Source organism: Chiloscyllium plagiosum, unplaced genomic scaffold (genome assembly GCF_037043375.1).
Source record: "Chiloscyllium plagiosum isolate Xiang-an unplaced genomic scaffold, Cpla_swu_hap1 HiC_scaffold_30, whole genome shotgun sequence".
NCBI lineage: Eukaryota > Metazoa > Chordata > Chondrichthyes > Orectolobiformes > Hemiscylliidae > Chiloscyllium > Chiloscyllium plagiosum.
In genome coordinates, this window is record NW_028270168.1 from 587,930 (window position 1) to 609,183 (window position 21,254).

At 56.8% G+C, this 21,254-nt stretch overlaps 1 protein-coding gene across 2 annotated transcripts in view; it reads left to right on the top strand.

Moving 5' to 3' along the window:
• The window catches only part of LOC122564567 (alpha-taxilin-like), a 127,732-nt gene that overhangs the window by 13,156 nt on the left and 93,322 nt on the right, over positions 1-21,254 (top strand). The window contains exon 1 of one of the 2 annotated variants that reach the window (XM_087976643.1): positions 13,226-13,351. The exons of the other annotated variant lie outside the window; for it this stretch is intronic. The gene's annotated coding sequence lies outside the window, so the exon portion shown is untranslated. Of the gene's footprint in view, positions 1-13,225; positions 13,352-21,254 lie in introns of those variants that run through there. 2 annotated transcript variants of the gene reach the window in all.

The window sequence follows — 21,254 nt, forward strand, 5'->3', positions numbered from 1 at the left end:
ACGCCCCACTCCGTGTCCCCGCCCCGCTCCAAGCCCGTATAAACACCCCGCTCCAAACCCGTATCCATGCCCCACTCCAATCCCGTATCAACGTCCCACTCCAAGCCTGTAATCCCGACCCGCTTCAAACCCATATCCCCGCACCGCTCCAATCCCGTATTATCCCTGCCCCGCTCCAAGCCCCGCTCCAAGCCTGTATCCCTGCCCCGCTCCAAGTCCGTATCCCCGCCCTGTTCGAAGCCCGTATCCCCGCCCCGCTCCAAGCCCGTATCCCCGCCCCGCTCCAAGCCCGTATCCCCGCCCCGCTCCAAGTCCGTATCCCTGCCCCGCACTAAGCCCGTATCCCCGCCCCGCTCCAAGCCTGTATCCACGCCCCGCTCCAAGCCCGTATCCCCGCCCCGCTCCAAGCCTGTATCCCCGCCCCGCTCCAAGCCTGTATCCACGCCCCGCTCCAAGCCCGTATCCACGCCCCGCTTCAAGCTCGTATCCCCGCCCCGCTCCAAGCCCGTATCCCCGCCCCGCTCCAAGCCCGTATCCCCGCCCCGCTCCAAGCCTGTATCCACGCCCCGCTCCAAGCCCGTATCCACGCCCCGCTCCAAGCCCGTATCCACGACCCGCTCCAAGCCTGTATCCACGCCCCGCTCCATGCCAGTATCCCTGCCCCACTCCAAGCCCGTATCGCCTCCCCCTCAAAGCCCGTATACCCGCCCCTTCCATGCCCTTATCCTCACCCTGCTCCAAGCCCGTATCCACGCCCCACTCCAAGCCTGTACTCGCGCCACACTCAAAGCCCGTGTCCCCGCCCCGCTCCAAGCCCGTGTCCCCGCCCCGCTCCAAGCCCGTATCCCCGCCTCGCTCTAAACCCGTATCCACGCCCCGCTCCAAACCTGTATCCCCACCCCGCTCCAAGCACGTATCCACACCCCGCTCCAAGCACGTATCCACACCCCGCTCCAAGCACGTATCCACACCCCGCTCCAAGCACGTATCCACACCCCGCTCCAAGCACGTATCCACACCCCGCTCCAAGCACATATCGACACCCCGCTCCAAGCCCGTATCCCCGCCCCGCTCCAAGCCCGTATCCCCGCCCCGCTCCAAGCCCGTATCCACGTTCCGCTCCAAGCCCGTATCCCCGCCCCCTCCAAACCCATATCCCCTGCCCGCTCCAAACCCATTTCCCCGCCCCGCTCCAAGCCCCGTATCCACACCCCGCTCCAAGCCCATATCCACATCCCACTCCAAGCCTGTATCCCCGCCCCGCTCCAAACCTGTATCCACGACCCGCTCCAAGCCCGTATCCCCTCCCGCTCCAAACCTATTTCCCCGCTCCGCTCCAAGCCCGTATCCACGCCCCACTCCAAGCCCGTATCCACACCCCGCTCCAAGCCCGTCCCCACGCCCCACTCCAAACCCGTATCCATGCCCCGCTCCAAGACCACAGCCCCACCCCGCTCCAAGTCTGTATCCCCGCCCTGCTCCAAGCCAGTTTCCACGCCCAGCTCCAAGCCTGTATCCCGGCCCTGCCACAAGCCCGTATCCCTGCCCTGCTCAAAACCTGTATCTCCGCCCCTTCCAAGCCCGTATCCACTCCCCACTCCGTGTCCCCGCCCCGCTCCAAGCCCGTATCCCCGCCCCGCTCCAAGCCCGTATCCCCGCCCCGCTTCAAGCCCGTATCCCCGCCCCGCTCCAAGCCCGTATCCCCGCCCCGCTTCAAGCTCGTATCCCCGCCCCACTTCAAGCTCGTATCCCTGCCCCGCTTCAAGCCCGTATCCCCGCCCCGCTCCAAGCCCGTATCCACGCCCCACTCCAAGCCCGTATCCACGTCCCGCTCCAAGCCCGTATCCACGCCCCGCTCCAAGCCTGTATCCACGCCCCGCTCCATGCCAGTATCCCTGCCCCACTCCAAGCCCGTATCCCCTCCCCCTCAAAGCCCGTATACCCGCCCCTTCCATGCCCGTATCCTCACCCTGCTCCAAACCCGTATCCATGCCACGCTCCAAACCCGTATCCATGCCCCACTCCAATCCCGTATCAACGCCCCGCTCCAAGCCTGTAATCCCGACCCGCTCCAAACCAATATCCCCGCACCGCTCCAAGCCCGTATCCCTACCCCGCTCCAAGCCCATATCCCTGCCCCGCTCCAAGCCCATATCCCTACCCCGCTCCAAACAAATATCCCCGCACCGCTCCAAGCCCATATCCCTGCCCCGCTCCAAGCCCGTATCCACGCCCCACTCCAAGCCCGTATCCCCGCCCCGCTCCAAGTCCGTATCCGTGCCCCGCTCTAAGCCCGTATCCATGCCCAGCTCCAAGCCCGTATCCTCGCCCCGCTCCAAGCCCGTACCAACGCCCTGCTCCAAGCCCGTATCCCTGCCCCGCTCCAAGCCCGTATCCAAGCCCCGCTCCAAGCCCGTATCCTCGCCCCGTCTCCAAGCCCGTATCAACGCCCCGCTCCAAGCCCGTATCCCCTCCCAGCTCCAAGCCCGTATCCCCGCTCCGTTCCAAACCTGTATCCACGCCCCGCTCCAAACCCGTATCCTCGCCCCGCTCCAAGCCCGTAGCCCCGCCCTGCTCCAAGCCCGTACCGACGCCCTGCTCCAAACCCGTATCGATGCACTGCTCCAAACCCGTGTCCCCGCCCCCTCTCCAAACCCATATCCCCGCCCAGCTCCAAGCCGTATCCCCTCGCAGCTCCAAACCCGTATCCCTTCCCCGCTCCAAACCCGTATGCCATCCCCGGTCCAAGCCCGTATCACCTCCCCGCTCCAAGTCTGTATCCCCGCCCCGCTCCAATCCCGTATCCTCGCCCCGCTCCAAGCCTGTACCCACGCCCCACTCCAAGCCCGTACCCACGCCCCACTCCGTGTCCCCGCCCTGCTCCAAGCACGTATCCACGCCCCACTCCAAGCCCGTATCCACGCCCCACTCCAAGCCTGTACTCGCGCCACACTCCAAGCCTGTACTCGCGTCCCACTCAAAGCCCGTGTCCCCACCCCACTCCATGCCCGTGTCCCCGCCCCGCTCCAAGCCCGTATCCCCGCTTCGCTCTAAACCTGTATCCACGCCCCGCTCCAAACCTGTATCCCCACCCCGCTCCAAGCCCCGTATCCACACCCCGCTCCAAGCACGTATCCACACCCTGCTCCAAGCACGTATCCACACCCCACTCCAAGCCCGTATCCCCGCCCCGCTCCAAGCCTGTATCCACGTTCCGCTCCAAGCCCGTATCCCCGCCCCCTCCAAACCCATATCCCCGCCCCGCTCCAAACCCATTTCCCTGCCCCGCTCCAAGCCCATATTAACATCCCACTCCAAGCCTGTATCCCCGCCCCGCTCCAAACCCATTTCCCCACCCCGCTCCAAGCCTGTATCCACGACCCGCTCCAAGCCCGTATCCCCTCCCGCTCCAAACCTATTTCCCCGCTCCGCTCCAAGCCCGTATCCACGCCCCACTCCAAGCCCGTATCCACACCCGCTCCAAGCCCGTCCCCACGCCCCGCTCCAAACCCGTATCCATGCCCCGCTCCAAGCCCGTAAGCCCGACCTGCCCCAAACCCGTATCCCCACCCCGCTCCAAGCCCGTATCCCATCCCTGCTCCAAGCCCGTATCCACTCCCCGCTCCAAGCCCGTATCCCCTTCCCGCTCCAAGCCCGTATCCCCTCCCCCTCCAAGCTCGTATCTAAACCTCGCTCCAAGCCCGTATCCAGACCCCGTTCCAAGCCCGTATCCCTGCCCCGTTCCAAACCCGTATCCACATCCGGCTCCAAGCCTGTATCCCCTCCATGCTGCAAGCCCATATCCCCGCCTTGCTCCAAGCCCGGTGTCCACACCCCGCTCCAAGCCCATATCCCCTTCCCGCTCCAAACACGTATCCATGCCCCGCTCCAAGCCCGTATCAACGCCCCGCTCCAAGCTCGTATCAACGCCCCGCTCCAAACCCATATCCAAGCCACGCTCCAAGCCTGTATCACAGTCCTGATCCAAGCCGCTTTCCACACCGTGCTCTAAGCCTGTATCCACGCCCCGCTTCAAGCTCGTAACCACGCGCCGCTCCAAGCCCGTATCCACTCCCCACTCCAACCCATACCCACGCCCTGCTCCAAGCCCGTATCACCTCCCCGCTCCAAGCCCGTAGCCCCGCCGTGCTCCAAGACCGTACCGACGCCCCGCTCCAAACCCGTATCGATGCACTGCTCCAAACCCGTGTCCCTGCCCCGCTCCAAACCCGTGTCCCCGCCCCCTCTCCAAACCCATATCCCCACCCAGCTCCAAGCCGTATCCCCTCCCAACTCCAGCCCGTATCCCCGCTCCGCTCCAAACCCGTATCCTCGCCCCGCTCCAAGCCCGTACCAACGCCCCACTCCAAGCCCGTACCCACGCCCCACTCCGTGTCCCCGTCCTGCTCCAAGCCTGTATAAACACCCCGCTCCAAGTCCGTATCCCCGCACCGCTCCAAGCCCGAATCCATGCCCAGCTCCAAACCCGTATCCCTGCCCCGCTCCAAGCCCGTACCCACGCCCCACTCCAAGCCCGTACCCACGCCCCACTCCGTGTCCCCGTCCTGCTCCAAGCCTGTATAAACACCCCGCTCCAAGCCCGTACCAACGCCCTGCTCCAAGCCCGTATCCAAGCCCCGCTCCAAGCCCGTATCACCTCCCCGCTCCAAGTCCGTATCCTCGCCCCGCTCCAAGCCCGTACCGACGCCCCGCTCCAAACCCGTATCGATGCACTGCTCCAAACCCGTGTCCCTGCCCCGCTCCAAACCCATATCCCCGCCCAGCTCCAAGCCGTATCCCCTCGCAGCTCCAAGCCCGTATCCCCACTCCGCTCCAAACCCGTATCCCTTCCCCGCTCCAAACCCGTATGCCATCCCCGGTCCAAGCCCGTATCACCTCCCCGCTCCAAGTCCGTATCCCCGCCCCGCTCCAAGCCCAAATCCCTGCCCAGCTCCAATCCCGTATCCTCGCCCCGCTCCAAGCCCGTATCCACGCCCCACTCCAAGCCCGTATCCACGCCCCACTCCAAGCCTGTACTCGCACCACACTCCAAGCCTGTACTCGCGTCCCACTGAAAGCCCGTGTCCCCGCCCCACTCCATGCCCGTGTCCCCGCCCCGCTCCAAGCCCGTATCCCCGCCTCGCTCTAAACCCGTATCCACGCCCCGCTCCAAACCTGTATCCCCACCCCGCTCCAAGCCCCGTATCCACACCCCGCTCCAAGGACGTATCCCCGCCCCGCTCCAAGCACGTATCCACGTTCCGCTCCAAGCCCGTATCCCCGCCCCCTCCAAACCCATATCCCCTGCCCGCTCCAAACCCATTTTCCCGCCCCGCTCCAAGCCCCGTATCCACACCCCGCTCCAAGCCCATATCCACATCCCACTCCAAGCCTGTATCCCCGCCCCGCTCCAAGCCCGTATCCCCTCCCGCTCCAAGCCCGTATCCACGCCTCACTCCAAGCCCGTATCCACACCCCGCTCCAAGGCCGTCCCCACGCCCCGCTCCAAGCCTGTATCCACGACTCGCTCCAAGCCCGTATCCCCTCCCGCTCCAAACCTATTTCCCCGCTCCGCTCCAAGCCCGTATCCACGCCGCACTCCAAGCCCGTATCCACACCCCGCTCCAAGCCCGTCCCCACGCCCCGCTCCAAACCCGTATCCATGCCCCGCTCCAAGCCCGTAAGCCCGACCTGCTCCTAACCCGTATCCCCACCCCGCTCCAAGCCCGTATCCCATCCCTGCTCCAAGCCCATATCCACTCCCCGCTCCAAGCCCGTATCCCCTCCCCGCTCCAAGCCCGTATCCCCTCCCCGCTCCAAGCCCGTATCCCCTCCCCCTCCAAGCTCGTATCTAAACCTCGCTCCAAGCCCGTATCCACACCCCGTTCCAAGCCCGTATCCCTGCCCCGTTCCAAACCCGTATCCACATCCAGCTCCAAGCCTGTATCCCCTCCACGCTGCAAGCCCATATCGCCGCCTTGCTCCAAGCCCGTGTCCACACCCCGCGCCAATCACATATCCATGCCCCGCTCCAAGCTCGTATCAACGCCCCGCTCCAAACCCGTATCCATGCCCCGCTCCAAGACCACATCCCCACCCCGCTCCAAGTCTGTATCCCCGTCCTGCTCCAAGCCAGTTTCCACGCCCAGCTCCAAGCCCGTATCCAAGCCACGCTCCAAGCCTGTATCCCTGTCCTGATCCAAGCCCCTTTCCACACCGTGCTCTAAGCCTGTATTCCCGCCCTGCTCCAAGCCCGTATCCCTGCCCTGCTCAAAACCTGTATCTCCGCCCCTTCCAAGCCCGTATCCCCTCCCCGCTTCAAGCTCGTAACCACGCGCCGCTCCATGCCCGTATCCACTCCCCAGTCCGAGCCCATACCCACATGCCGCTCCAAGCCCGTATCCACTCCCCACTCCAACCCATACCCACGCCCTGCTCCAAGCCCGTATCTCCGCCCTGCTCCAAACCCGTATCCCCGCCCCGCTCCAAACCCGTGTCCCCGCCCCCTCTCCAAACCCATATCCCCGCCCAGCTCCAAGCCGTATCCCCTCCCAGCTCCAGCCCGTATCCCCGCTCCACTCCAAAACCGTATCCCTTCCCCGCTCCAAACCCGTATGCCATCACCGGTCCAAGCCCATATCACCTCCCCGCTCCAAGTCCGTATCCCCGCACCGCTCCAAGCCCGAATCCATGCCCAGCTCCAAACCCGTATCCTCGCCCCGCTCCAAGCCCGTACCAACGCCCTGCTCCTAACCCGTATCCTCGCCCCTCCTCCAAGCCCGTATCAAGGCCCCGCTCCAAGCCCGTACCAACGCCCTGCTCCAAGCCCGTACCAACGCCCTGCTCCAAGCCCGTATCCCCGCCCCGCTCCAAGCCCATATCAACGCCCTGCTCCTAACCCGTATCCTCGCCCCTCCTCCAAGCCCGTATCAAGGCCCCGCTCCAAGCTCATGTCAACGCCCCGCTCCAAGCCCGTATCAATGATCTGCTCCAAGCCCGTATCAACGCCCCGCTCCAAACCCGTATCCCCGCCATGCTCCAAACCCGTATCCCCGCCCCGCTTCAAGCCCGTATCCCCGCCCCGCTTCAAGCCCGTATCCCCGCCCCGCTCCAAGCCCGTATCCACGCCCCGCTCCAAGCCCGTATCCACGCCCTCCTCCAAACCCGCATCCCTGCCCCGCTTCAAGCCTGTATCCCCGCCCCGCTCCAAGCCCATATCCACACCCCGCTCCATGCCCGTATCCCTGCCCCACTCCAAGCCCGTATCCCCTCCCCCTCAAAGCCCATATCTCCACCCCTTCCATGCCCATATCCTCACCCCGCTCCAAACCCGTATCCATGCCCCGCTCCAAACCCGTATCCATGCCCCACTCCAATCCCGTATCAACGCCCCGCTCCAGGCCTGTAATCCTGACCCCCTCCAAACCCGTATCCCCGCCCCGCTCCAAGCCCGTATCCACGCCCCGCTCCAAGCCCGTATCCACGCCCCGCTCCAAGTCCGTATCCCCGCCCTGCTCGAAGCCCGTATCCACGCCCCGCTCCAAGCCTGTACCCACGCCCCACTCCAAGCCCGTATAAACACCCCGCTCCAAACCCGTATCCCTGCCCCGCTCCAAGTCCGTATCCCTGCCCCGCTCTAAGTCCGTATCCCTGCCCCGCTTCAAGCCCGTATCCCCGCCGCACTCCAAGCCTGTATCCCCGCCCCGCTCCAAGCCTGTATCCAGGCCCTGCTCCATGCCCGTATCCCTGCCCCACTCCAAGTCCGTATCCCCGCCCCGCTCCAAGCCCGTATCCACGCCCCACTCCGTGTCCCCGCCCCGCTCCAAACCCGTATAAACACCCCGCTCCAAACCCGTATCCATGCCCCGCTCCAAGCCCGTATCCCCGCCCCGCTCCAAGCCTGTATCCCCGCCCTGCTCCAAGCCCGTATCCACGCCCCGCTCCAAGCCCGTATCCACGCCCCGCTCCAAGCCCGTATCCCCTCCCCCTCTAAGCCCGTATCCCTGCCCCTTCCATGCCCGTATCCTCACCATGCTCAAAACCCGTATCCATGCCCCGCTCCAAACCCGTATCCATGCCCCACTCCAAACCCGTATCAACGCCCCGCTCCAAGTCAGTATCCCCGCCCCGCTCCAAGTCCGTATCCCTGCCCCGCTCTAAGTCCGTATCCCTGCCCCGCTTCAAGCCCGTATCCCCGCCGCACTCCAAGCCTGTATCCCCGCCCCGCTCCAAGCCTGTATCCAGGCCCTGCTCCATGCCCGTATCCACGCCCTGCTCCATGCCCGTATCCCTGCCCCACTCCAAGCCCGTATCCCCTCCCCCTCAAAGCCCGTATCCCCGCCCCTTCCATGCCCGTATCCTCACCCCGCTCCAACCCCGTATCCATGCCCCGCTCCAAACCCGTATCCATACCCCGCTCCAATCCCGTATCAACGCCCCACTCCAAGCCTGTAATCCCGACCCGCTCCAAACCCATATCCCCGCCCCGCTCCAATCCTGTATTATCCCTGCCCCGCTCCAAGCCCGTATCCACGCCCCGCTCCAAGCCCGTATCCCCGCCCTGCTCCAAGCCCGTATCCACGCCCCGCTCCAAGCCTGTACCCACGCCCCACTCCGTGTCCCCGCCCCGCTCCAAACCCGTATAAACACACCGCTCCAAACCCGTATCCATGCCCCGCTCCAAGCCCGTATCCCCGCCCCGCTCCAAGTCCGTATCCCTGCCCCGCATTAAGTCCGTATCCCCGCCCCGCTTCAAGCCCGTATCCCCGCCCCGCTCCAAGCCTGTATCCCCGCCCTGCTCCAAGCCCGTATCCACGCCCCGCTCCAAGCCCGTATCCACGCCCCGCTCCAAGCCTGTATCCCTGCCCCACTCCAAGCCCGTATCCCCTCCCCCTCTAAGCCCGTATCCCTGCCCCTTCCATGCCCGTATCCTCACCATGCTCAAAACCGGTATCCATGCCCCGCTCCAAACCCGTATCCATGCCCCACTCCAAACCCGTATCAACGCCCCGCTCCAAGCCTGTAATCCCGACCCGCTCCAAACCAATATCCCCGCCCCGCTCCAAGCCCAAATCCCTGCCCAGCTCCAATCCCGTATCCACGCCCCACTCCAAGCCTGTACCCACGCCCCACTCCGTGTCCCCGCCCTGCTCCAAGCACGTTTCCCCGCCCCGCTTCAAGCCCGTATCCCCGCCCCGCTTCAAGCCCGTATCCCCGCCCCGCTCCAAGCCCATATCCCCGCCCTGCTCCAAACCCGTATCCCCGCCCCGCTTCAATCCCGTATCCCCGCCCCGCTCCAAGCCCATATCCCCGCCCCGCTCCAAGCCCGTATCCCTGCCCCACTCCAAGCCCGTATCCCCTCCCCCTCAAAGCCCATATCCCCGCCCCTTCCATGCCCATATCCTCACCCCGCTCCAAACCCGTATCCATGCCCCGCTCCAATCCCGTATCAACGCCCCGCTCCAAGCCTGTAATCCTGACCCCCTCCAAACCCATATCCCCGCACCGCTCCAAGCCCGTATTATCCCTGCCCCGCTCCAAGTCCGTATCCCCGCCCCGCTCCAAGCCCGTATCCACGCCCCGCTCCAAGTCCGTATCCCCGCCCCGCTCCAAGCCCGTATCCACGCCCCGCTCCAAGTCCGTATCCCCGCCCCGCTCCAAGCCCGTATCCACGCCCCGCTCCAAGCCTGTACCCACGCCCCACTCCGTGTCCCCGCCCCGCTCCAAACCCGTATAAACACCCCGCTCCAAACCCGTATCCATGCCCCGCTCCAAGTCAGTATCCCCGCCCCACTCCAAGCCCGTATAAACACCCCGCTCCAAACCCGTATCCACGCCCCGCTCCAAGTCAGTATCCCCGCCCCGCTTCAAGTCCGTATCCCTGCCCCGCTCTAAGTCCGTATCCCTGCCCCGCTCTAAGTCCGTATCCCTGCCCCGCTCTAAGTCCGTATCCCTGCCCCGCTCTAAGTCCGTATCCACGCCCCGCTCCAAGCCTGTATCCCCGCCCCGCTCCAAGCCCGTATCCACGCCCCGCTCCAAGCCCGTATCCACGCCCCGCTCCAAGCCCGTATCCCTGCCCTGCTCCAAACCCGCATCCCTGCCCTGCTCCAAGCCCGTAACCCCGCCCCGCTCCAAGCTCGTATCCTCGCCCCGCTCCAAGCCTGTATCCACGCCCTGCTCCATGCCCGTATCCCTGCCCCACTCCAAGCCCGTATCCCCTCCCCCTCAAAGCCCGTATCCCCGCCCCTTCCATGCCCGTATCCTCACCCCGCTCCAACCCCGTATCCATGCCCCGCTCCAAACCCGTATCCATACCCCGCTCCAATCCCGTATCAACGCCCCACTCCAAGCCTGTAATCCCGACCCGCTCCAAACCCATATCCCCGCACCGCTCCAATCCCATATTCTCCCTGCCCTGCTCCAAGTCCGTATCCCCGCCCTGTTCGAAGCCCGTATCCACGCCCCACTCCGTGTCCCCGCCCCGCTCCAAACCCGTATAAACACCCCGCTCCAAACCCGTATCCATGCCCCGCTCCAAGCCCGTATCCCCGCCCCGCTTCAAGCCCGTATCCCCGCCCCGCTCCAAGCCTGTATCCCCGCCCTGCTCCAAGCCCGTATCCACGCCCCGCTCCAAGCCCGTATCCACGCCCCGCTCCAAGCCCGTATCCACGCCCCGCTCCAAGCCTGTATCCCTGCCCCACTCCAAGCCCGTATCCCCTCCCCCTCTAAGCCCGTATCCCTGCCCCTTCCATGCCCGTATCCTCACCATGCTCAAAACCCGTATCCATGCCCCGCTCCAAACCCGTATCCATGCCCCACTCCAAACCCGTATCAACGCCCCGCTCCAAGCCTGTAATCCCGACCCGCTCCAAACCAATATCCCTGCACCGCTCCAAGCCCGTATCCCTGCCCCGCTCCAAGCCCGTATCCACGCCCCACTCCAAGCCTGTACCCACTCCCCACTCCGTGTCCCCGTCCCGCTCCAAGTCCGTATCCGTGCCCCGCTCTAAGCCCGTATCCATGCCCAGCTCCAAGACCGTATCCTCGCCCCGCTCCAAGCCCGTACCAACGCCCTGCTCCAAGCCCGTATCCAAGCCCCGCTCCAAGCCCGTATCCTCGCCCCGTCTCCAAGCCCGTATCAACGCCCCGCTCCAAGCCCGTATCCAAGCCCCGCTCCAAGCCCGTATCCTCACCCCGTCTCCAAGCCCGTATCCCCTCCCAGCTCCAAGGCCGTATCCCTGCTCCGCTCCAAACCCGTATCCACGCCCCGCTCCAAAACCGTATCCCTTCCCCGCTCCAAACCCGTATGCCATCCCCGGTCCAAGCCCGTATCACCTCCCCGCTCCAAGCCCGTAGCCCCGCCCTGCTCCAAGCCCGTACCGACGCCCCGCTCCAAACCCGTATCGATGCACTGCTCCAAACCCGCGTCCCTGCCCCGCTTCAAACCCGTGTCCCTGCCCCCTCTCCAAACCCATATCCCCGCCCAGCTCCAAGCCGTATCCCCTCCCAGCTCCAAGCCCGTATCCCCACTCCGCTCCAAAACCGTATCCCTTCCCCGCTCCAAAACCGTATCCCTTCCCCGCTCCAAGCCCATATCCCCTCCCCGCTCCAAGCCTGTATCTCCTCCCCGCTCCAGGCCCATATCCCCTCCCCGCTCCAGGCCCGTATCCCCTCCCCACTCCAAACACGTTTCCCCGCCCCGCTCCAAGCCCGTACCCACCCCCCCGCTCCTGGCCCGTATCCCCTCCCCGCTCCTGGCCCGTATCCCCGCCCCGCTCCAAGCCCGTACCCACCCCGCGCTCCTGGCCCGTATCCCCTCCCCGCTCCTGGCCCATTTCCCCGCCCCACTCCAAACCGGTATTCTCGCCCCATTCAAAGCCCGTATCCCCGCTCTGCTCGAAACCCGCTTCCCTGCCCCGCCCCGCTCAAAACCCATATCCACGCCGTGCTCCAAGCCCGTATCCCTGTTCTGGTCCAAACCCGTATCCCGCCCCGCTCCACGTCTGTATCTCTGCCCCGCTCCAAGACCCTATCCCCACTCCACTCCATACCCGTATCCATGCCCCGCTCCAAACCCGTAACCCCGCCCCGCTCCATGCCCGAATCCGCGCCCCGCTCCAAACCCGTATCCGCGCCCCGCTCCAGCTCCAAACCCGTATCCGCGCCCCGCTCCAGCTCCAAACCCGTATCCACGACCCGCTCCAAACCCATATCCACGACCCGCTCCATGCCCGTATCCACGCCCCGCTCCATGCCCGTATCAACGCCCCATTCCAAATCTGTATCCCAGCCCCGCTCCAAGCCCGTATCCCCTCCCCCTCCAAACCTGTATCCCCGCCCCTCCAAACCCATATCCCCTCCCACTCCAAGCCCATATCCCCTCATCCTCCAACCCCTGTCCCCTCCCCCTCCGAGCCTGTATCCCCTCCCCCTCCAAATCCGTATCCCCTCCCCCTCCAAGTCCGTATCCCCTTCCCCTCCAAGCCCGTATCCCCTTCCCCTCCAAGCCCGTATCCCCTTCCCCTCCAAGCCCGTATCCCCTTCCCCTCCAAGCCCGTATCCCCTCCCCCTCCAAACCCGTATCCCCTCCAAGCCCGTATCCCCTCCCCCTCCAAACCCGTATCCCCTCCAAGCCCGTATCCCCTCCCCCTCCAAATCCGTATCCCCTCCCCCTCCAAGCCCGTATCCCCTCCCCCTCCAAATCCGTATCCCCTCCCCCTCCAAACCCGTATCCCCTCCCCCTCCAAATCCGTATCCCCTCCCCCTCCGAGCCCGTATCCCCTCCCCCTCCAAATCCGTATCCCCTCCCCCTCCAAGCCCGTATCCCCTCCCCCTCCAAATCCGTATCCCCTCCCCCTCCGAGCCCGTATCCCCTCCCTCTCCAAATCCGTATCCCCGCCCCTCAACCCTGACCCTGGAGTCCGAGTCTCTGGCCAAAAGAACAGTAGAATGCTGGGAGTCAGAAAGAATAATCGAAATTGTTAGTAAAGCTCAGCAGGTCTAACGTCATCTGTGGACAGTGTTAATATTTTCAGGTGCAGTGACCCTGCAGATTATTTTTACTTTTGGTCAAAGTGCATTCTGGGAACAATCGATTCCGGCCAAACAAATTACCCATAAGCCTGTGCAACATCATTCGTCCGCACCGGAAGTACTCTCTTCCCCTGAATGCTGATTGGATATTTGTGTGGAGGTCAGTTGGTGCTGCTGCTCCTCGGAAAACGCACGGGCATTTCCGGTTAGTGTGGGTGCGAATCTGGAATTTTGCGCAAAGGACGGACCGAGTGGCCGTGGTCGCTGGAGACTGAGGAAAGTCACAGGGTCGGCGGTGTTGTGTGTGTCTCTTGTGTCGGTGAGTGTGCGGTGGACTTCCCTTCTCTTTCCAACAGTGTTCGGCTTATTGAAGCCCAGGGCTGTGTGAGCCGAAGCCCTGATTAACGCCGGGGTTTACGTGGAGTTTTGCGTTAGGCCGAGGCCGAGTTTTGCACCAGGATCTACCCTCCGGGGCGGATCAGGCTGATTTTTCTGTTTGTTGCGCACTCGCGCCGTCACAATGTGGAAATATCTCTCTCCTGGGCTGTCCTGAAAACTCCTCCTTGGTTTATATCCACGGAAAACGGATTTGTGTTTGTACGGATCAGTCTGACCCTGAGTCTCTTCATTATTGGTAAATGCTGCTGAGTTTTCAGGTTAAACTCTTGGGTTTTCGGCAGATGACTTTTCTGTAAATCAACCTTACAGATAACTAACTTTGGCACATGGTTAATATGCTGATTTTCAGCTAACGGGTTGTAATTGTGATACCTTTGGGACATTTCAATTAACCAAGTTCATTCCTTCTACAGAAGTGTCATTTACCAGTCATGATCTCGATTCTGCGTAAATGATCTGTTACTGAGCAGAATGAGCATTTGGCCCATTGAGTGTGTCCCACCATTTCACATGGCTGAGGTGTTTCCCAACGTTTTCCTGTATTCTCTGTGTAACAAACCAAGAACCTATCTGTTTCTATCTTAAATCTGCTCCGTAGGCTGGTCTCCACAGTCTTCTGCGTCAATGAGTTCCACAGACTTATCACCTTCTGGCAGAAGAAATTACTCTCCATTTCAGTTCTAAAGGGTCATCCCTTCACTCTGAGGTTCGTCTCAGTATTCTGTAAGTTTCAATCAGAATCTGTCCCCGCCCCCATATCTCATCGTCTTAATTTCATCCTTTTATTGCAACTACTGCGAGGAGGCCTATACGTAACTCCCATCAGGGTAATTTACCCCACAGATTCTACCTGTTTCAATTTTGTGACTTCTTTCTATCAATTTAATTTTACTTACTAACCAACAAGACAACCCTGTCCTTTCAATAGGATGCATATATCTGGACACAGACTATCCGAACAAGATTGCAAAGCCCCAATACCTGGCAAAACTCTGTTCTCCAGCATTCAATTATGCAAACATTCAATTATCTGAACAAAATACTCTCCACCTGTGTCATTTGGATAATCGAGATTCCTCTATTTGGTTCTCAGCCATGATCCCCTTCAGACATGCCTTTGTGATACCTACAATATCACACTTGCCAATTTCAATCTGTGCTACCAGCTCATTCACCTTGTTTTGTGTATGGTCTGCATTTAAGTAGAACACCCTTAGTCCTATGTTGACTGTTCCCATCCTCATAGTTGAACCTTATCTGCTGTGCCTGAAGTTAGATTCCTGATCCTTTCTGTACTCTATCCCGGAAACTTTAATAACCTCTGCTGAAACCCTTTTTCCATAATTTTCCATGCAACTGAATGCACCAATCCACAATTTAGTTTGAAGCCCTATCCATAGCCCTAGTTATGTGATTCATCAGGACTTTGGTCCCAGCATGATTCTGGTGGAGCCCATCCTATCAGAACAGCTCCCTTCTTCCCCAATATTGGCACCAGTGTCACATGAATTCAAACATGTTTCTCCCACACCAATCTCTTGAGGTACAAGTTTCTTCTTGGACTTTGTTGACCCTGTGGCAATTAGTTCATGGCTCAGGTAGTAATCCAGAGATTATTTCCTTTTTGATTCTGCTTTTCAATCCTGCTCATATTCCCTCAGCAGAACTTCTCTCTTCTTTCTTCGTGTATCATTTGGTATCTTTGTGGACTATGATAACTGGATCTTTCCTCTCCCAGTCCAGGTTCCTCTGCAGACCCGATGAGTTATCCTGAAGCTGGTCACCAGATCGTCAACACAGCCTTCAGAACTGTCAATTCTGAACTGTGTCTATTCCCTTGACTATGCTATCTCCTCCATCTTGAATGGTTCCTTGGTCCATGGTGCTGTGGTCAGTTTGCTCCTGCACCCTATATCTCTGTTCTCATCCACTCTGAGAGCTGGATTGCTGGAAAAACTCAGCAAATCTGGCAGCATCTGCAAAGAGAAAGCAGAGTAAATGTTTCGGGTCCAGTCACTCTTCAGAACAAAAAATTTAAAACCTATCTGCATCCACCTCTCACTGTTTTGTGTCATCTGCAAATTTGCTGATATTACGTTTAGTTCACTTATCTAAATCACCTTTTATTCATTTATGGGATGTGTACATCGCTGGTTGACCAGCATTGATGCCTGTCATAATTGCCTTCTTGAACCTTTGCAATTCCCATGTTGTGGGTTGATCCATTGGGGAGGAAATTCCATGATTTTGACACAGTGACAGCAAAGGTATAGTGATATATTTGCAAGTCAGGATGTTGAAGACTTGGAGGGTGGTGGTGTTCCCATGTCATTGTAGATGGGAATAGTTGTGGGCATGCTGTGCAAGGATCTTTTGAGTTTCTGCAGTGCATTTTGTATATGGTATACACTACTGCTACTGAGTCTGTGTGGTGGAGTGAGTGGATGTTTGTGGATGTGGTGCCAATTGAGCAGGCTGCTTTGTCCTAGATAATGTCATGTATTGTTGGAGCTGCATCTGGGGAGGTTATGGCTAAGTAGTATTATCACTGGACTATCAATCTGGAGGTCCAGGTAATGTTCTGGGGACCCAGGTTTGAATTCTGCCACACCAGATGGTGAAATATGAAATCAATAGCTATCTGAAATTAAGAGTCTAACGATGACCATGAATTGCTAATTGTCAGAAAACTCATCGGGTTCACTAATGTCCTTTAGGGAAGGAAACTGCTGTTCTTACCTGGTCTGACCTACATGTGACTCCCATACACACTGCATTGGGTGTTAATTGCTCTGTCAATTAGGGATGGGTCTAGTCAGTCATGCCCTAATTTTGTTGATGAATAAAGCAAAAAATAGTGCTGAATATTGTGCAATTGTCGGTGAACAGAACAACACACTTCTGACTTTATGATGGAGGGAAGGTCATTGTTGAAGCAGCTGTAGACGGTTGGGCCTTGATCATGACCCGAGGAACTCCTGCAGAGATGACCTGGAAGTGAGTTAACTGACCTCCCATAACCATGACCATCTAGTTAGCCAGATATGACAAAGACCAGTGGACATTTTTCTTCCCCCTAATAAGCATTAATTCCAGTTTTGCTAGGGCTCCTTGAAGCCATACTTGGTCAAATGCAGCCTTGATGTCAAGGGCAGCTGCTCTCACCACAGCTCTTCTGTCCACGTTTGAACAAAGGCTGTAATGAAGTCAGGACCTGATTGGTCTTGCAGAACCCAAGCTGGGTGTAACTGAGTCTAGATTAGAGTGGGCTGGAAAAGCACAGCAGTTCAGGCAGCATCCGAGGAGCAGTAAAATTGACGTTTCGGGCAAAAGCCCGTATTCCTGCTGAAGCTTTCCAGCGTCTGCAGTCATTGTTTTTACCAGGGCGTAACTGAGCAAGTTGTTGCTGAGCTGATACTACTTGATGGAAACTCTGACAGCTTCCATCACTAGTGATTGAGGATAGACTGATGGGGCCATAATTGCCTGGTTTGGATTTGTCCTGTTTTTTATGTACAGGACATTCCTGGGCAATTTTCCACATTACGATGTAGATGTTCGTGTTGTAACTGTACTGAAAGGTCTTGGCTAGGGGAGCACAGTCTTCATTACTATTGTCGGAATGTTGTCAAGGCCCATAGCTTTTTTGGTATCCATTGCCTCCAATTGTTCTTTTAATATCATATGGAGTGAATTGAATTGTCTGAAGGACTGGTATCTACAATGCTGGGGGCCACTGGAGGAGGCTGAGGTGGATCATCCACTTGGCTAAGAATGCTTCAGCCTTGTTTTTTGTACTATTGTGCTGGGTTGTTCCTTCATTGAGGATGGGGATGTTTGTGGAGCCACCTCCAACAGTGAGTTGTCTCATCATCCACTGCCACTTGTTACTGGTTTTGGCAAGCTTGCAGAGCTTAGATCTCATCCGTTGGTTGTGGGATCACTTAACTGTGTCTATCACTTGCTACTTATGCTATTTGAAATGCAAGTCATCCTACTGGTGGCTTCACCATGTTGGCACTTCATTTTCCGGTGTGCCTGGTGTTGCTCCTGGCATGCCCTCCTGCACTTTCCATTGAACCAGAGTTGATCCCTGGCTTGATCGTAATGGTTGAATGGGGGGTATGCAATGCCATGAAGTTGTGCTAGAATGCAGTTCTGCTGTTGATGGCCCATACTGCCTCATGGATGCCCAGTCTTGAGTTGCTGGATCTGTTCATCAGTCCATTTAGCATGATAATAGTTCCACTTATCACGATGGAAAGTATTCTTAATGTGAAGGAGGGACTTCATTCCCACAATGGCGATGTGATAATCATGGACATATCCACCTGCAGCCAGAAGATTGATATGGATGAGGTGAAGTTTTTTTTTTCCCCTACCCTCACCAAGTGCTACAGACCCAGTCTAGCAGCTGTGTCATTAAAGTCACGACCATATTGATCAGTAGTGCTGCTGCTGAGCTACTGTTCATGGTGGACAATGAAATCTCCCACCCAGAGTGCATTTAGTATCCTTGCCATGTTCAGTGTCTCCTCCATTGTTCAACACAGAGTACTGATTCGTCAGCCGAGAGACAACATGATAACGAGCAGGAGGCTTCCTTTATCCTGCCTATGTTTAACCTGAAGTCATGAGACTTTGTGGGATTCAGAGTCAATGTTGAGGGCTACCAATGCAACTCCCTGCTGACTGTGTATATTATTGTGCTGCTACTTCCACTGTGTCTGTCCCAGCAGACAGCTGGGGTTCAAGTACTGATCCCTGTTGTGGAATGCAAAGTCACCACAGTCCTATGAATAGGAAGGCTTTAAAAGGATATTGGCCAAATGCTGGCAAATGGGACTAGATCAGTTCAGGATATCTGGTCGGCACAGACAAGTTGGACCGAAGGGTATGTTTCTGTGTTGTATAACTCTGACTGTAAGAATAATCAGATGGTTATGGTAGGGGATTTTAACTTTCCAAACAAAGTTTGGGACTGCCGTAGCGTTGAGAGTTTAGATGGAGAGGAATTTGTTGAGCGTGTACAAGAAAATTTTCTGATTCAGTATGTGGATTTACCTGCTAGAGAAGGTGCAAAACTTAATCTACTCTTGGAAAATAAAGCAGGACAGGTGACTGCGGTGTCAGTGGGGGAAGACTTTGGGGCCAGCGACCATAATTCTATTCGTTTTAAAATAGTGATGGAAAAGGATAGACTAGATGTAAAAGTTGAAGTCCTAAATGGGAGGAAGGCCAAATTTGACAGTATTAGGCAAGAATTTTCAAAAGTCGATTGGGGGCAGATGTTTGCAGGTAAAGGGATGACTGGAAAATGGGAAGCCTTCACAAATGAGATAACTAGAGTCCAGAGACAGTATGTTCCTGTTAGGGTGAAAGGCAAGGTTGGTAGGTGTAGGGATACTGAATGACGAATGAAATTGGAGGTTTGGTTAAGAAAAAGCAGGAAGCATATGTCAGGTATAGACAGCAGAGATCGAGTGAGTCTTTAGAAGAATATAAAAGTAATACATAAGAGGGAAATCAGGAGGGCAAAAAGGGGACATGAGATACCTTTGGCAAATAGGGTTAAGGAGAATCCAAAGGGATTCTGTAAATGCACTAAGGACAAAAGAGTAACTAGGGAGAGAATAGGGCCCCTCAAAGATCAGCAACGCAGCCGGTGTATGGAACCTCAGGAGATGGGGGAAGATACTAAACGTGTATTTTGCATCAGTATTTACTGTGGAGAAGGATGCAGAAGGTACAGAATGTGGGGAAATAGACATTTTTCAAGATGTCACCATCTATTACAGTGGAGGTGGAGCTGGATGTCTTAAAACACGCGAAGGTGGACAAATCCCCAGGACCTGATCAGGTGTACCCTACACCTTTGCAGGAAGGGGAGTGATTGCTGGGCTCCTTGCTGAGATACTTGTATATTCAATTGTAACAAGTGAGGTGCTGCGAAAGTGGAGGTTGGCTAACGTGGTGCCATTATATAAGAAAGGTGGTAAGGAAAAGCCAGTGATTGAAAGGTTAGTGAGCCTGACATTGGTGATGGTTAAATTGTTGGAGAGAATCCTGTTTTACATCCTTTTGGAAAGGCGAGGACTGGTTAGGGGTAGTCAATGTGGCTTTGTGCACGGGAAATCATGTCTCATGTACTTGATTGAGCTTTTTGAAGAAGTAACAAAGAGGATTGATGAGGGTAGAGTGGTGGGTGTGATCTATATGGACTTCAGTAAAACATTTAACAAGGTTCCTCATGGTAGACTGATTAGCAAGGTTAGATCACGTGGAACACAGGGACAACCACGTGGGACGAAATGTCACTACGTCTTGGTTTGAGGTTTTGTGAGGATAAAGCATCTCCTGAATGGTCTGGCCTTAATTCTCAGACTAAGTGCCCTAGATCTAGAATCCCCAACCAGTTGAAATAGTTTATCTTTATCTAACCTGCATCTTTCTGTTAACATCTTGAAGATTTCGATTAAATTATCCTTTAACCTACTGAATGTTAAAGAATAATCTACTGAATGCTAAAGAATACAGATCTAATTTGTGTAATCTCTCCAAGCAACCTAACCCCAGGAGTCCAGGTAACATTCTTGGTTAGTATTGTTCCTGGTATATATAAATGATACAGAAGAAAATGTAGTAGGGGTTGTAGTAAGATTGCAGATGACATGAAGATTGGCTGGGTGGTTGTCAATGAAAAGGAACGTCTTGGGTTACACGGGGATATGGACAGGTTAGTTCCATGGGCACAGCAATGGCAGATATAGAATTTAACTCTGAAAAGTGTGAGTTGTTGCATTTTGGAAAAAGTAGCAATACGAGGGTGTATACAATGAATGGCCGGATTCTCGGAAGTTCAGAGGAACAGAAGAGTTTTGGGTACTTATCCACAGATCCCCAAAGGTGGGAGGATAGATTAATAGGGGAGGTAGTTGAGGCATAAGGACACTTGGCTTTATCAGTTGTGGCATAGATTAGAAATGCAGAGGGGTTATGTTGGAGCTGTACAGGACTTTGGTTAGGCCACAGGTAGAGTACTGTGCACAGTTCTGGTCGCCACGCCATAGGAAGGATCGAGTTGCACTGAAGGGGATGCAGATGAAATCCACCAGGGTGTTGTCTGGGATGGAGCATTTCGGAGAGGCTGCGTTAGCTCAGGCAGTTTCATTTGGAGCAGATTAGGCTGAGGGAGTACCTGACTGATGTGAATAAGATTGAGGGGCATGGACAGGGTTGATAAAGAGCAACTGTTCCCCCTTAGTTGCAGGTTAAATTTCAAAGAGGCACTATTTTAGGTGAAAGGCAGGTATTTTAGAGGGGATTTGAGGAAAAATGTTTTCACCCAGAGGATGGTGAGAATCTGGAATGCACTGCTTAGGAGTGTAGTAGAGGCAGAAAACCGCTCAACCTTTAAAACGGACTTGAATGAGCACTTGAAATGCCACAATATGCGAGGAATTGGACCAAGTATTCAAAGTGGAACTAGAGTAACTTTGACATAGTTTTTGGTCATTACATACTCAATGGACCAAAGAGTTTCTTCTGTACTGTACAATAAGGGAGGAAAAAAAGTTTATTTTCCTCCAGTGACCATCCAGTATATTAAATCTTTGATAATCTCAGCTTCTACTGTATAGGCAACTTTTACAACTGTAATATTAATATTTAATAAAGGGTAACTTTAGAATTAAAATGCCTCTTCAAACTATTCATTTCTCCATACAAAGGTACTTCTGAATAGTTGCCAAAATGGCTGACTGAAATATTTGAAATAATTCAAATTTTAAAATGTAATTGAATTCTAGTGGGTAATTGCTTTT